General features: G+C 42.6%; 1 protein-coding gene across 6 annotated transcripts in view; it reads right to left on the reverse strand.

Annotated features, from left to right (window-relative positions):
- Window positions 1-15,759, reverse strand: part of ST3GAL6 (ST3 beta-galactoside alpha-2,3-sialyltransferase 6) — a 90,856-nt gene that overhangs the window by 55,588 nt on the left and 19,509 nt on the right. For 5 of the 6 annotated variants that reach the window (XR_013959834.1, XM_080654121.1, XM_080654125.1 and 2 more), the window contains exon 2: window positions 13,432-13,587. The gene's annotated coding sequence lies outside the window, so the exon portion shown is untranslated. Of the gene's footprint in view, window positions 1-13,431; window positions 13,588-13,700; window positions 13,998-15,759 lie in introns of those variants that run through there. The other variant, XM_080654123.1, reaches the window with a different exon arrangement.

Here is a 15,759-nt window from a genome sequence, read left to right on the forward strand (position 1 = left end):
TTTTAGCAAAGGCCAGCTTAGAAGTACCCTAATTAAGTTAATAACAATGTACCTACCTATATAGTTTAAGTTTAAAAAATTGGGCTCTCAAAAGAAATTTCAATCATTGTACTGTTGATATTTGGTTCTGTTGACTAATGAGTTTGCCGACCACTGTCGTAACGCAATGAGGATCCATGGAAGCGCTATTGAAAGAGGGGAGAAGGTAGGAGTCCTGGTATTCACCTCTTCACCCCAGGAAGCACCACCTCCCCTCACCCACATGTATGGTTTACATAGCCTGGTCAGCTTCCAAAGACTGCGGCCACATTAACATCTAAAAATCGGGCCACATTGTAATTCTCATAGAGGGAGAAGATCTCCCAATTCAAGTCCCTACTAAATATTTTTCTTTCTGATCTTAGACTTTTGCTGTTCCGGTGGCATCCAGTTTGTCTTCCAACAGCCTAAAACATGCGTCATATGTATGTTTCCCTTAATAAACTCTATTAATTACCAGCCTAGAGTGGCCAATCTGTATCTTTGGTCTTTCCCTGCCCTCTACTTAAGCGGGAAGTTTTCATTCTCAGGATTTTTCCCTGGGTCTGTGTGCACTAACATAAAGTCAGCTGTTCTCTTGCTACACAGTTAAATGCATGGGTCTTGAGAAAGCCAAACTGAGACTTGGCTTATGCTTAATGCGGCCTGTGCGGTATTCTTATTGGCCTGACAGGAAGACGCAGTTGGGTGTTGCTTTGGCAGAAAGCCCAGCATCTGCTGATGGCAAAGGGAACAAAGCAGGTGCCTCCCTTTGCACTGTGTTCTGTCTTCCTCACCCACTGTAATGCGTGCTATCTTGATGTAATATAGGATATTTTTTAAATGACCTTAAATTTATTTTAGTATTAAGCAAAAAATAAATTGCATAATATTGACTGGAGGGGGAAAAAACGTGGTTCTGTTTATTGAGAAATCATTAGTAAAATCTAAGTGATGGAGAGAATTAAGGTTTGGGATTATCCGAGTCAAAGTTCAAGCCAGTGAGGTGCTTGGGATATTAGACACATCACTGAAGTGGCTAACTGATGGCTCAGACAGACAAGATAGCCAGCCCAGAGACTGGCCCTTCTAATATGTGCAACAAATGTTAGCTTTCCTTCCTCCTCTTGTGCTGGATGAGCAGAGAATTGTCAAGGAACTGACCTCTAGCCTGATTCGAAAAGGCAACTCACTGTATACGTGAGAGAGGTAAAACTAGTAAACACTTTGGCCAGAGGCCATGAGCCACGCTTCATGATGATAAGATAGGACTGTCAGTGCAGACAGGGAGCCGATGTGGACTTGGCTTATCTCATCCCAAAGACTGAATGCAAATTTTTTCCCCACCCGTGGAGGTATCACCCAAATATGAATATAGGATATGTTTAAGACTGTCTTGGAAGGCATTTTACCATGGGCCAAAACAGTCACCAAACAACTACTTAAATACTCAAATTAAATATTTAAGGCTCCACCCCGAATAACATCATTTATGCAAACATCCAAAAAGGATGACACCAGTATCAGCAATTTTTTAAAGACATATTTACATCTAAATAAGATAGCATATGACATAGAGAAAAAGTTCAGTATTTACATTTCAATTTGCTTCTCTGTCCCCCAAAACACAGTTTTGGGACATTTATGTATTATTTCACAGAGCACAGAAGTATGCTCTGTGAAATAACCAACATTTTCATTCACAAATGTGGTTTAGTTATAAACAAAGAAGTATGAGAGAACGTTCTTTTTTTCTTCAGAAAATAAAATGAGCCTGCTCTTTGAGGAGCTGCTGCGTACACCACCTGAGAAAATTTAGGAAGCTTAGCCACTCTCTTGTATGTTACAGACAACTCAAAGCATCCAGATTCAAGTTGCAAAACAGACTTGGACCAGCCAGGATTTCCCTGTGATAAACTATAGTTCCTGTTTGCTCACAGGAAAAATCTTCCAGAAATAAACTAATTATATTTTATAAATGGAAGGGCGATTTTGCTTTGAGCAAAAGTATTCAAAGGAAAACTAGTTAGAATGCCTGTTTTGTTTCTTTTTTGTTTTTGTTTTTTTAATTATAGCCCTGGTCAGTGTTGCTCAGTTGGTTGGGCATCATCCTGTGCACTTGAAAGGTTGCCGGTTTGATTCCCAGTGAGGGCCAGGAGTCAGCAGGGCAAATGCGGGGTTTCAGGTTCGATCCCCAGTAGGGGGCATGAAGGAGGCAGCTGATCAATGTTTTGCTCTCACATCAATGTTTCTCTCTCTCTTCCTCTCCCATCCTCTCTTCCTTAAAATCAATTAAAAATTTTTTTAAAATTATAAGGTCCTTCAATATAGCTTCATTTACCAAAACAAACAAGTTTTCCAGTTCTTGACACTAAACATGACAGATGCCAGCTTCTTGGCTGCAGCTGCTCCTAAGACCAGGTTCTCTAAGACACCCTTTACAGTTTATATCATAGAAGCAATTGTTCATCTAAAGTGTGACTAGAGGGTCTCAAGGGAGAGTAGGACTTATTGGCAGAAATCAAACGTTTATTTCTTAAATTATATTTAATCCAATATATATGAATAACCTACATCTGCAAAAGTGAGCTCAAGCCTGGCAACAGTTTTTCCTTCTCTTTAAAAATAAAAGTATATTTTATTTTGTGCAGAGCTTTAAAACACTTGTGTGTCCACTTCACTTGAGGATCAAAACAAGCTTGATAAGTGGGTGTGACTTTAATGCATGAGGGAACTGAAAGTTTCTGAAGTGAGCTGACCCAGGTCACACAGTCTGGGAGACAGAAATAGACTGACAGTCTGACCACTTGTGCTCAGGGTTCTATTCCTGGTGCCATCCTGTCTCTCAAAATAAAAGGCAGGAGGGGAACTCAAAAGAGAATTCTAATCTATAACTTCCTAACAGTGCTCCGCTGGCAGCTAGGGTTCTGAAAGGGTAAATTCAGATATTGGCGGAAGGGAAGTGGCCCAGGGCAGCGTTCTCCAAACTGACATGGCAGGTGCCTGGGTCAGTACCAGCTGGGCTAGTCAACATTCCCTCCTTGATCTGAATCCCTTCAGGTAAGTGCTTTGAAACAAGCACCTTCCAATCTGGTTCTTACGCCTGCTAAAGTGTGAGAAACACTGCTCTGGGACACCAGAGCCTGGAGGAAAAGAACCAGGGAGGGGAAAAGGATTTACTCAAATACAGAGACCACAGCAGATATTAGAGTGGTTATCCCACTGGACTGAAAGCTCTGAGAGCAGAACTATCTGTCTTGTCTACCTTTTTTCCAGCACTTCTAACAATGCCTGCCACATAGAAGAGAAGTAGACAGTTGTTGAAGATAGTTGCAGATACTATAACTAGATGCTTTGTATTAATTTTTTACCCAAAATGCTTCACATTTGGAAAATGCCCCGTGAATAATGGCTGATGAGAATCTTAAGATATATGAGTGCTTAGCATGTGCCAAGGCCTGTGATAAGTGTGTGAAGGGAGTGGTCAACTTACAGCTCTCATTTACGGATGAGGAAACTGAAGCTCTGAGAGCAGCAGTCACTTTCCTGAGCTGATAAGCAGCAGAACCAGGATCAAACCCTTATTTCCCAGACCAGAGCCAGGCCTCTCTCCCGATGTGAGTTTTTTTTTACAAATGCACATCCTTCTGATACCAGACTAACATCACAGAACGTTTCTCTAATTCATCCATCCACCAGCTCCCTGAGCAGTATCAATTCTCGGGGTTGGTGAAATGGAAAGCTGATAGTCATAAACTGTGCTAAAATAAAACTCGATTACTCCCCACCTTGTTTTTCCCAATCCCATTCCTCTGGATTTTAGTAAATCCATCAATTATTTTTCTCCATGGTTCTGTTGAATGTCCTAGACCAGTGGTCCTCAAACTATAGTATGCATAAGAATCAAATTAGAGGGTGCTTGGTTCATTCCATAACTACTCCCGAGTCCCAGAGCAACCATGAGAGCATTACTTATAAAAACAAACAAACAAACAAAAATAACCTATAAAATGTCACTTGAAAATGGCCTTATTTTTAGGCCCTCCTAATGCTTCTTTCAACAACCTACTAGGAAAAAAGGTATATTCCGCAATAATTCTGGAAGCATTGTTCTATTCACCAAGTATAGAAACCCTGTGGGCATCTCAATATCATGCAACACCAAGGAATAAAAGCCCCTCAATTTCACGCTTCACGAAGCTGAGCATGTACACACAGACCCAGCCCGCCTGGCCTCTCTGTGCCAGTTTCCTCTAGACCTGGCTACAGGCGCTTCCTGATGCCCACACGTAGTCTCAGGCCCTCTTCCAGCTCTGGGACTGATCCTGGCCCAAGGAAAGGGAGCCTGAGGAGCCCTCAAGTAGCTACTCAACAGGTAGGTCAGGTTCCTGCTGACTCCACACTGACTTTGGACATATCTCCTGGACCTGGGTAGTCCAGGTCCCTGACCTAGAGCCTCGTTCTTCAATGTCTGCATTCTTCTCCTTCAGCCACCCATCAGCTCTGCAGCTGAACTTCAAATCTGTTAGTAAGTAGGATCCCAAACCATGTCCTCATCCATTCTGTCCCCATATGCTCTCTGCTTCCTCGGTGACAGACGTCCTGCTCTCCTGATGCTGTCTCCTCTCACACCCAAATGCACTGCTGTTCAACAGCAATACCCAATAACTTGCAAAGTTGTGCACATTAGAAAAGGACATGCCCTCTGTTTTCACATAGCCCCATGGCTACATTATGTTGGCATGGGCAGGATTTCAGCCACAACTTTTCCCTTAGCCAGGTGCCCCTGTTCACAGCTCATCTCCACAACCTTACCAGGTGGCCCTGCTGACAGCCTGTGTCCATCCAGACCTGGGAGAGGCCCTTCTCTATTCAGGTCTCCACCATCCTCAGCTCACAATGACCTCTCCTTAAGACTGTCAGAATTTGGCCAACAGATCTTACATCCTGCCCTCCTTCCTCTTTGTATTTATGACTTGGTTTATGACTAGTCTCTGCAATCACATGCCCATGGGAGCATTCGCTCCAGCTCTAACTGTGCATTAATGTCTAGATTCCAGTCCAGCCCTATGGGTGCCCTAAGCTGCCCCAGACCTAGCCATCTTCATACAGACAAGCCTTAACGGAAACACAAAGGGCCCCCATGACAGATGTAAAGGCCTCACTCAGTCTTCCTTAACTCATTTACCACCCCTCTTCTAAGTGTAGGCCTTATTACTAATTGGATGATCCAAATGTATCCATGACTTCATTTCCATACCAAGGACCTCCACCCTCTGGTGTTGATGATCCTGTGAATGTGGCACAGGTCATTAAGTGCTTCCTAAATGCCTAGCACCACAATAAGCCCTTTGCACACACAATGATGGCAGCAGGGATACTACCCACCCCAGGCTGAAGATGCTCAATTCCCAGAGCAGTGACCAGAATTCAAGCTCAGACCTGTCTGGGTTTTTTTTGTTTTTTTAATTGTACACTGTAGGAAACGATAATTACTGTATTTGTAAACTATGACATCATGAATTGAATATATTCACTTAATAACTTTTTTAAGTAAAGCAAGAGGATATGCATTAAATGGATGCATTTATTAAAATACACTTACTTAGACACATTATAATATGAAAAACTGTTCATTTCACAATTAAAGAGAAATCTTAGTGAATCGGTAGTCTAGTTGAAGGGATTTTGCTAGAAGAACCTGAAAATGCTCAATAGGGCATATATAAAGAATAAAATAGCACATAAAATTAGGGCATATATAAAGAATAAAATAGCACATAAAATTAAGTAATATGCGATATTACTGGAAAAGCTAAATTTAAACATGAGGTGTTGAGCTACTGCTATTTGATAAAAATTAAGGGGGAGAAATTCTGACATTGCTGAGTAAATTAACAGAAAATTACAAGTTGATTTATGTGCCCCTCCCCCACCAAAAAAAACCTATTTGTATAATATCAACAAATTGGACCAACTGTACACATTCTGACTGGTTTCTAAATACATTATTATTTTTCTTTCTGCAAGGCAGAAAAACATATATAATTAACTTATTTTCTCTCCTCTTCCCCCAGTTCTGCTAATACAATGATAGGCAGCTAGTGTCTATACACATATACATACACCTTCTCTTTCAGTGTTTGAAGAAAGCCAGTGCTTCTACTAAACTTTCATAGACAGATATGTCCATCTGATTAAAGGTAAGCTGTCACTGTCAAAGCAGATGACTGAATCTTCCCCTGAAAACTGGATGTGCTCACAGCAAAGAATACAAAAAAAAAAAAAAAAAAAAAGAAAAATGATGTTTCATCAGAATTTTTTTTTAGTATCACAGTGGAACACACTCAAATCATTCAACTAATAGCATACTATTCTGGATGCTAAAAATAAAGTGAAGTTCCTGTTTTTGAGATTTCTCCCTTTAGATTCAGCTACACTGAAAATACACAAAGTTTTTAAGGTAACTTCTTATGTTCCTACTGTTTCTTCATATTTTCTCCCAGAGGCGATATTTTCTCTATTTCCTTATATTATTATCCCACTAATAAGATAGCCTCCAAGGAGTATTAGATATTCTTAACAGGTTAATGATTATGGCCAATTTTTTCAATTAACTTTACTGAGATAAAAATTTTCTATAATAAAATTAGCCACTTTTAAGTGTACAATCTTATGATTTTTGACAAATGCATGTGATCATGTAACAATGACAAAAATCATACTAAACATTTCCATCACCCCAAAAGTTCCTCTTTGTAGTCAGCTCCCTTCCCCCAGTTCCTGTCTCTTGATCTGTTTATCACTGTGGTGTTTGCTTTTTCTAAAAGTTCATATAAATGTTATTTTGGGCTTATTTCAATTAGTATAATTGAAAAAAATGTCCACGTTGTTGCTTCTACCAGGAATTCATTCCTTTTTATTGCTAAGTAATAGTCCATTGTGTGGCTATACCATAACTTATCAATTCACCAGCTAATAGACATTTGTTTGTTTGTTTGTTTTCAGTTTTTGGTTACTGTAAATAAAGCTACATTGACCATTTAAGCACCAGTCTTTGGGTGGGCATATGTCTTCATGGGTCATTTGGTAAATGTATGTTTAAGTTTATATGAAAATTTTATATTGCATTCTGGTGCCTATTTCTAAACAACAGATTTGCTTCAATCTCTCAGTTAAAAGGAAAAAGCCCCTACCTATAACAATTCAAATTACTGACATAATTGAAAACCACAAACCCCTGACAGAGGTAAGAAATTATCCATCTGTTAAAATCTATTGATATCTAGCCCTCATTATGCACGTGTACTTATCTACTTCAGGATATGGGGAACAGAGTCCAGTCTGGCGAGGGAGCCAAGTTACACTGTTTCAGACCGAGTATAATTATGTTGTGAGAAGAAAAGCTAAATATTGCAGACCCTGCTACTCCAAGTGTGGTCCATTGACCAGCAACATTGGCATCACCTGGGAGCTTGACAGACATGCGAATCTCCACTCCACCCCTTCATCTGCTGAGTCAAACCTGCATTTTAAGGAGATCCCCAGGTGATGGGGGTCCCAGGGGAAAAGAATGATGTGCCACTGAGAGGATCAGGGCTTCACCAGAAATAGTTTTTTAGAACTGGAAGATTGTTCTAAATTCCATGCTATCTTTTTTAAAAGTCCTTTGGGCTTGACCTTTTAAAATTTCCAATCAATAGAATTTTCTTGGAAGACACTAGTGACACTCTCAGAAAAGTCACTTTCACCATCTAGGGGCTGTTTGAGTTTTCTTTGTAAACTCCCTAGTCATTTTCATTTCTGTGTTGTTTTCAGTTTTATCCTCCCATTTATGACCAGTATTGCTGTGACACTACTGGTATTTTTGAGAGGAAACACAGAGGTGGGCAACATTAGGCTTATAGTTGCTCATATGGAAACAATACTAATTAATAAGAATACAAGAGCCCTAACCGGTTTGGCTCAGTGGATAGAGTGTCGGCCTGTGGACTCAAGGGTCCCAGGTTCGATTCCAGCTGAGGGCATGTACCTTGGTTGCGGGCACATCCCCAGTAGGGAGTGTGCAGGAGGCAGCTGATCAATGTTTCTCATCGATGTTTCTAACTCTCTATCCCTCTCCCTTCCTCTCTGTAAAAAAATCAATAAAATATATTTAAAAAAAATAAGAATACAAGAATAAACTCTGTGTTTCAACTGTAGGCCTGTTTTTGCCCACCCCTGTACAGAACTCCTCTCAGATTATGTCTGCAGGACACGCTTCACTCTCTGCATCGCCTTCTGACTTGCCTAGAAATGCCAGCCAAATCACCAGCCACACCTTGATACCAACATTTCCAACGACTGCTGTTCACAGTGTGGACCCCAGAATTACAGATCCCAGAGCTGGAAAGACTGCAAGGGCTCAGGCCATTTAAACCGAGTAAGGTCTTTCTTAAGTCACCATAGTCCAGAACAGGCAGCCAAGCTTTAGAAGAATTTAAACTTGCCAAAGGTTACCTCACTTAGAAGCAGCGGTGTCAGCAGCACAGGAGAACATTTTTCCGTGGATCCTCCTCCAGGGCAATGCCTGCCTCATCATGGCTGCGCAGTAACAACCTGCTAATTTGTGTTTCATTCCAGGCCTCTCTGAGCTCTGTGGTTTTCCATTCCTGAAGCACCTCCCTTGCGCGGCACTGCACGGCCTGGGTCCCACCCCTCCAGCTTCTCTGCCTGTGCTTCTAGGTCTCCTCTTCCCCCTCAGCACAACCTAAATACAGGTGTCCTCAAACTCTTATCTTAACCCTGTTTCCCAAACCCACGTTCTCATTGCTTCTCAGCTACTAGCAATCATCTCTAATGTCTCTTCCCTTTAAGCCAGTGGTCGGCAAACTCATTAGTCAACAGAGCCAAATATCAACAGTACAACGATTGAAATTTCTTTTGAGAGCCACATTTTTTAAACTTAAACTTCTTCTAACGCCACTTCTTCAAAATAGACTCGCCCAGGCCGTAGTATTTTGTGGAAGAGCCACACAAGGGGCCAAAGAGCAGCATGTGGCTCGCGAGCCGCGGTTTGCCGACCACGGCTTTAAGCCAGCCCCCACGCTGCACCTGGCAGAAGATCCGAAAAGTCCAGCTCTCGCTGTGTCACCCTCCCCACTGGAAAACCTTCCGTGGCTTTCACTGTCTGCCAAATCAACTAAAATCCCTTAGCCTGGCACTGAAGAATTCTGTAAGTTAGTACTTTCATCTTCTCATCTTCTTCTCCGTTCAATTTCTCCTTTGTAGGCAGTCGCATAATTAGATGTTAAGGTTGCCCACCGGGCTATCAGCCCTCCTAGGTTTGAGTCTCAGCTCTACCTCTGTACAACCCTGGGAGGTTGCTTAACCTCTTTATGCCTCAGTTTCCTCTCCTGTGAAATGGGAATAATGGTGCTACCTAATAGGGCTATTGTAAGTAGTAAATGTTTGGTACATGGTAAGGACTCCCATAATCTTGTTTTAATTCTTCTATTAAAACTAAGGAAGTATTAGCTGCCCATACACCAAGCCTCGCTAAAAAGCTTCCTTCATAACATCTGGGAAAGATCCTACAGAATGCATGGCATCATGTGAATAATAGCTTCCAAAAACTAAGCTTCCATTACAGTGCTTGCTTTCATTCTGCACATACATTTCAACATTTCAAAGTATCTGTGGTAGGATACTTTGAAATGTTACTCATCTTCTTCTGAATATAATATGAAAGGCACTCAAGTTAGTAATAATTCACTCGCAAAACTCATCTTAGAATTAAATAATTTCTGGCTCTATAAGCCACACCCTTTTATGCTTTTTATAATAAAACTGCTCTTGCCCTGACTGGTTTGGCTCAGTGGATAGAGCGTCGGCCTGTGGACTGGGGGGTCCCGGGTGGTCCCGGGTTCGATTCCAGTCAAGGGCATGTACCTTGGTTCCGGGCACATCCCCAGTAGGGGGTGTGCAGGAGGCAGCTGATCGATGTCTCTCTCTCATCGATGTTTCTAACTCTCTATCCCTCTCCCTTCCTCTCTGTAAAAAATCAATAAAATATATTTAAAAAAAAAAAACTGCTCTGAATCTTCATACAAACAAACAAATAACCCAGGTTTGTAATCAGCATATCAAATTGAAGCAAAAAATAAAATTCAGAATTCTGAAAATAATCTGACTTGGAGAATAGGTTTTATCTTTTGCTCTGATTTGGATCCATTATAATGTTGAGAAGGATTCAAATACTGTGTTCTAGGCTCAGAAGCAAATCCCAGGGTGAGTGAGCAATGTTTAACGAGGTAAGGAGAGCTGAGTGTTCACTGTCCCTGGACTACAGAATGGGGGCAGAAGAATAACTACTGCCATGCATGGCAAGGAAAAGAGTGTAAATTTTCTGAACACCATGTGACAGAACTATTTGAGATGCTTTAGATGTATAATTCTGTTAATCCTCAAAACCACCCTTTAAGAAAGGCACTAGTTGTCATTCCTACCATACAAATGAAGACACTAAAGCAGAGAAGTTATAACGAACCTAAGAACACCCAAGAAGTAAGTGGCTTGGATTTGACCCGGCACACACCAGAACCCATGCTCTTCACCATCCTATATAATAAAAGGCTAATATGCAAATAGACGGAATGGTGGAATGACCAGTTGCTATGGTGTGTGCTGGCCACCAGGGTGCAGACGCTCAATGCAGGAGCTGCCTCCCGGTGGTCAGTTCGCTCCCACAAGGGGAGCTCAGCTCAGCCAGAAGCACTGAGCCAGGCTCACGACTAACAAGTGCAGTGGCGGTGGTGGGAGCCTCTCCCACCTCCATGGAAGTGCTAAGGATGTCCGACTGATGGCTTAGGCCCGCTCCCCGGAGCAGGCCTAAGCCATCAGTCGGACATCCCTTGAGGGCTCCTGGACTGCAAGAGGGCACAGGTGGGTGCAGACCGGGGTGAGGGACCAAGTGAACAATTTTTGTGCACTGGGCCCCTAGTCTTATCTAATAAAGAGGGAATATGCAAATTGACCATCACACTGTAACAGTCAAGATGGCTGCATCCACAGCGGAGGCCGAGTTCTGGTAATGAGCCTTTATGAGCAATCAGCAGGGACCTGAGGCTGTGCCCCCTGCCCGGTGGGGCTTTATGGGGGACCTCAGGCCACGCCCCCCTGCTCGGCAGGGCTTGACGGGCACCTCAAGGTGTGCCCCCTGCTCCAGTCTGGGCCAGGGACCTCAGGCCATACCCCCTGCCCAGCAGGGCTTGTCGGGCACCTCAAGGTCTGCCCCCTGCCCCGGCCCGGGCCAAGGGACCTCAGGCCGTGCACCCCGCCCTGGCGCTGGGCTGGGGGACCTGAGGCTGTGCCCCCTGCCATACAGGACTTGACGAGGGACCTCAGGCCACGCCCCCTGCCCACAGGGCTTGATGGAGGACCTCAAGGTGCACCCCCTGCCTAGTGGGGCTTGACAGGCACCTCAAGGTGTGCCCCCTGCCCCGGCCCAGGCCAGGGGACCTCAGGCCACACACCCCACCCCAGCACCAGGCCAGGGAACTGAGGCTGCGCCCCCCCCCTCCTGGCAGGGCTTGACGGGGGACCTCAGACCATGCTCCCTGGCCTGGGCCGGGGGACTTCAGGCTGCACCCCCCCACCCCGGCACTGGGCTGGGGGACCTGAGGGTGTGCTGGGGGACCTGATGCTGTGCTCCCCACCCTGTGGGGCTTGACAGGGGCCCTGAGGCTATGCCCCCCACCCAGTGGGGCTTGACGAGGGACCTGAGGCTGTGCCCCCTGCCCAGTGCCAGGCCAGGTGACCTGAGGCTGTGCCCCCCGCCCAGCGGGGCTTGACAAGGGTGGGGCAGGCTGGGTCTTGATCTCGCTCAATGGGGGTAGGGCCAGCTGGGTCTGGGTCTCACGCGATTTTGAGGTGTCTCGGGTGGGTGGGAACTTGACTCTGGGTTCCGCAGTGCACCCCAGACTCTGAAAGGAGGAAGATTTTCATATACATTTTTACTAATTTCCTTTCATCTCTGACACTTCTATTATAGAGAAAGGGCAAATAGCAATATTAAAATATTTCCTCTAATTAATCCCCTTTTAACGTGCACAAAGTATGTGCACCGGGCCACTAGTTATGTTATAAAGATTAAAAATATTTCCAGCCGAAACCGGTTTGGCTCAGTGGATAGAGCATCAGCCTGCGGACTGAAAGGTCCCAGGTTCGATTCCGGTCAGGGGCACGTATCTTGGTTGCGGGCACATCCCCGGTGGGAGGTGTGCAGGAGGCAGCTGATCGATGTCTCTCTCATCGATGTTTCTAACTCTCTATCCCTCTCCCTTCCTCTCTGTAAAAAATCAATAAAATATATTAAAAATATATATATATTTCCATGTTCTTTATGCCAGGAGATGGAAAGGTTAACAGGAAAGGCAGTTTCACAAATCACCAAGATGATTTCAGCCCCACTTCCACTAAAGTAAGATGCTTCTGGCAGTGAGAAACCTGAAGACCCAGCCCTACCTCCATCCCGTTCAGTCTTAGGAGTTCTGAAAGCCCAGTGGCTCAGGACACTGGGGAAGGGCTTTGAAACCACTCGTGAATAATTTCTGTTTGAATAACAAAGAGATCAAGAGAATCTCCAGAAAAAAATCCCGAAATCATTATAAATGTCCATATTCGCCAGTACCACTAAAGGATCAAGTTCTCAGTCAGTAAGTACCCTTCCTAAAAGGATTTCCAAATGAAACAAATCTGCCAGTAGATTAACTGTTCTCTGATGAATCTTAACAAACCGGAAAGACTGTATGGATTCATGGATAAAACATCGTGCTAATTCCTGGTCGACATTTGAGCTCCAGAGCTTTCTCAGAATGTTTGTAAGTTGAGGTTCCAGGAATACTAAGGAAAATATGCCTAAAAATCACATTAAGGTGCTTTAATTAACTTATTATTAATTGTAGTATTTAAAGATGGAGAATTCAAGGTCATCCTATTGAGAAAATAAGGCACAGAGAGGGCAAGCATCTTGCCCAAAGTCACACAGCTTGTTAACAGCAGTTTCTACAATAGTTGTGATTCATGTAATGTTATAGTTTCAACTTCAGAGTTTTCTTACTTTTTTACTTCCAAGTTGGTTTAAAACATTCCCAAGGAAGACCCCTCCATATTGAGAATATAAGTAATATTTAAAACTTCCCTAGCTCAACTTTGGGGTATGCTGAAGAGACACTGGTTATATTAACATGAGACACTGGCCTCATGTTAGACTCATAAGAGGTAAGTTAACAGGCAGGCCTACCTATACAAAGCAGGGGGTATTTTAAAGTTACCTGCTAGAGATGGAAACATTGACTCACTGTATAAGAACATTGCCAGTGTTCAAACTTCCATCGGAAAAGTCTGAGCAAACACAGTGTTGCCTTTGCTTACCTGCACTTTTGAGGAATCCGTTTCCCAAAGGCCCTCTGTTCCTTAAGGTGAAGAATGTGGTAAGGGTGCTGGAGCTTCAGGAGGCTGTCTGCCCAATCGTTGTACCACTAGAAATTATCCAAGACAAAGGTTGTGCTGCTCCTTCACTTGTAAGTACTGAAATGAAACACAAAGACGGCATGCTTATAAGAATGGCTCGTTACCCGAGAACATCTTTAATCCATTAAAAACATTTTAATGAAGATTATTTTAGCAAGCTCACTCCTGACCTGTCCCCAAAATACTTGACAGGATGATAAAGCTGCCAAAAACAAACAAAACAAAAAAAATCCAACAGCACACCAGGCAGCACCTACTGCATTACTGTAGTTCATAGCTGGTTATCCACAGGATCCAGCTCCGTCTCCTTGAAAAAAATAACATGTCCAGCTCAATTAACCCAAAGCAACCTGGTAATGAAAGAACCATCTGTCTTATTTTTCAGCTTCTCTCCACACATACACACAGCTTTATTGTTACATGCGAAGGTGAGAGAAGGAGCTGTTGCTCTGAAAAGCCTCTGAAGCGGGGGCGGGGAGGAGAGCGGGGAATGAGGAGGAGGTCAAGAAGAGTAAAAACAGCAAGAAGAAATTAGGGGAAAGAAAGCGAGAGGAAATTAGTAAAAACAGCAACTAGTTTAAGAATGTGCTGTGGCCACTTTCTCAAAAAAGTATTTTAAAAAGAATCTTAAAATACTCCTGTTACAGCTTTTCTTACATTGTTTCAGCTTTTCTTACATAAGACTAACCCCGATACAAAAACCAACAGCAACGAAAAAGCTGCAGCCCTGTACTTCCTGTTTAGTAGAAAATGTTATTTTTTAAAAAAAGATATATTGATAAACAAATATGAAAACCTACAAAAATACGCCAAATACTTTATTTCAGAAGCCACTCATGAACTCTATTATCCTACATACAGAAATAGGAATGCTTTATTATGAAATTCATATAGTAATATGAAAAAATGTTTAGATTCTACCAAGCAAGGAAAGAAACATTTTAAAAGCCGAGTACTCTAAGGTTATTTCTGCGTGTGTGATGTGTGTGCAAACACATTGCTGAAAGCCGTTAGAGAACAATGAAATCAGGTGATGTGCTGAGTTGTGGGTTAAAGATAATTTTTTCTTAAAAGTTTTTTATTAAAATCTTTTTCTTAAAAAATCTTAATCTAAAATGTAATTCTTAAGACTAAAATCTTAAATCTTAAAATGTATAGAGAGACAGAAAATGCTTATTTTTATATGTTCCTGCATGACTTTCACTTCTGAAGTGCTAATTGGCACATTTACAAATTAGAAGGTAGGCGTGGTGCTCTTTAGTGGCTATTATTATAATAGAAGTCTCCTCCATGAGACAGAATTGTGAACTTAAGGAAATTATGGATAATGATAAGTTTGTGCCTTGGCAGCATTCTCCCTAAATGTATAGACATACAACTCCAGAGTTTCTATCATCTCTTATCCACTACTACTTATTACCAGCTGATGTAAATGTGCAATCACAATATTGAAGTTGGAAGGGCCCTTTAAGATTTTCTAGTCTATATAAGTGAGTTAAAGAAACCTTGATGTTATACCAGGAACAACTGGGGGAATGGGAATTTAGTTCTACCTGGAAAAGCTTAAGTCAAGGGAAGAAATAAGATACCCCATTCTCGTGTTGAGATGGCCTTCCTCAAGAAGAGGCACTAGCCAGGCTCTGAGGTCAGCAGTGGTTAAGCCATGGCCGATGAATGTGACATTCAAGGAGTTAGGTTTGAGTTTGGTAAGGAAGAATCTGCTAATGAGAAGGCTAACCTCTATTTTGTAAAACTACTGTTTGAAATTCTCTGCTATTTAGATATCCCTTATTCTGTAAAGTCAACTCTGCTATTTTTAAATAGCCCTCTATTCTGGAAAAATAACTTTGCTTTCTAGCCTGCTTGAATAATAAGGAAGATAAATTTACCTGCCTGACCTTGCAGGCCAGAGACTAGATGCGCCCACACTCTCATGCCATGCCAGGTGTATTTTTATTTGGATAGAACTGTGTTGTTTTTGAGGCCACCAGCGAGATAACCACTAAGCACACATAGGGCTGGCTCTTCAATAAAAAGAAAAATTCTGCTTGTTGCTCTGCTTAGAATTTGAATTCATTTTTCTCTAAGCCCACCGGTGTATATTACAGTGTAACTCCAAACTCTAAATATTGCTTGTTGCTTGTTTTTTCCCCCGGTCTTCTGCAACACTAATATTTAGGTTGCCTAAAGATACTACATGCTGCATTGCTGGATAATGAGTCACTTGTT

Source organism: Plecotus auritus (assembly GCF_963455305.1).
Source record: "Plecotus auritus genome assembly, chromosome: 2".
NCBI classification, from domain to species: Eukaryota; Metazoa; Chordata; class Mammalia; order Chiroptera; family Vespertilionidae; genus Plecotus; species Plecotus auritus.